Source organism: Crocuta crocuta, unplaced genomic scaffold (genome assembly GCF_008692635.1).
Source record: "Crocuta crocuta isolate KB4526 unplaced genomic scaffold, BGI_CrCroc_1.0 scaffold886, whole genome shotgun sequence".
Lineage (NCBI taxonomy): Eukaryota > Metazoa > Chordata > Mammalia > Carnivora > Hyaenidae > Crocuta > Crocuta crocuta.
Genome location: NW_027530624.1, coordinates 437,736 through 438,482, shown reverse-complemented (window position 1 = coordinate 438,482; position 747 = coordinate 437,736).

Sequence of the window (747 nt, the reverse complement as noted above, 5' to 3'; positions counted from 1 at the left end):
CTTCATCCTTCCCCGCCCTGCCCACCCTCCCCCTTCTCCCGCTCTCCCCCACACGGCCCCGCCCCAGACACGCAGGGAGGAATCCAGGGCTGCAGAGGGGATCAGGTGGTCAGCCAGGGAAGGAGGCGGCATCTGCTGGAGAGACTCACAGACAGACAAGGACACACGGACACAGAGGCAAGGGCATAGCCAGACATGCACGATACACTCCCCCGCCCTCCGCCCCCCACCTTTGCACACACACATGCGCCCTCGGCCCGGCACTCAGTCTCCCCGCCATGGCTCTCCTGCTTCTCCCAGCCCCCCCATATCAGCTTCCCCAGATTAGGGGCTGGACACACACCACAGCCCCAGGCCACGCGCCGCACTGCGGGGCCCCCCCATCCAGGCCTGGAAGGAGAAAGAGAGGTCATCTGGTGTTCATCCCATAGCCTGGACCTGTCCCCACCCGGCCAGGGAAGCAGAGGGGTTTCAACACCCCCAGACACAAACACCAGCTCTCAGACACACCCAGACACGACCACAGACAGTCAGACACAACCTGGGCCACCCCATCGCTGGCAGACGGTGCTGGCAGGACCTGGCAGAGCCAGGAGCTCACACACGCACACACGCACACGCACACGTACGATGGAGCCTGCAACCACACCAGGTCAGGCAGAGATGCCGAGGGCCGGTCCGTGCCCCTCCGACCCCACACACAAAGACACGCCAACATACGCCACAGACCCCGCGGCCCCAGGCGGC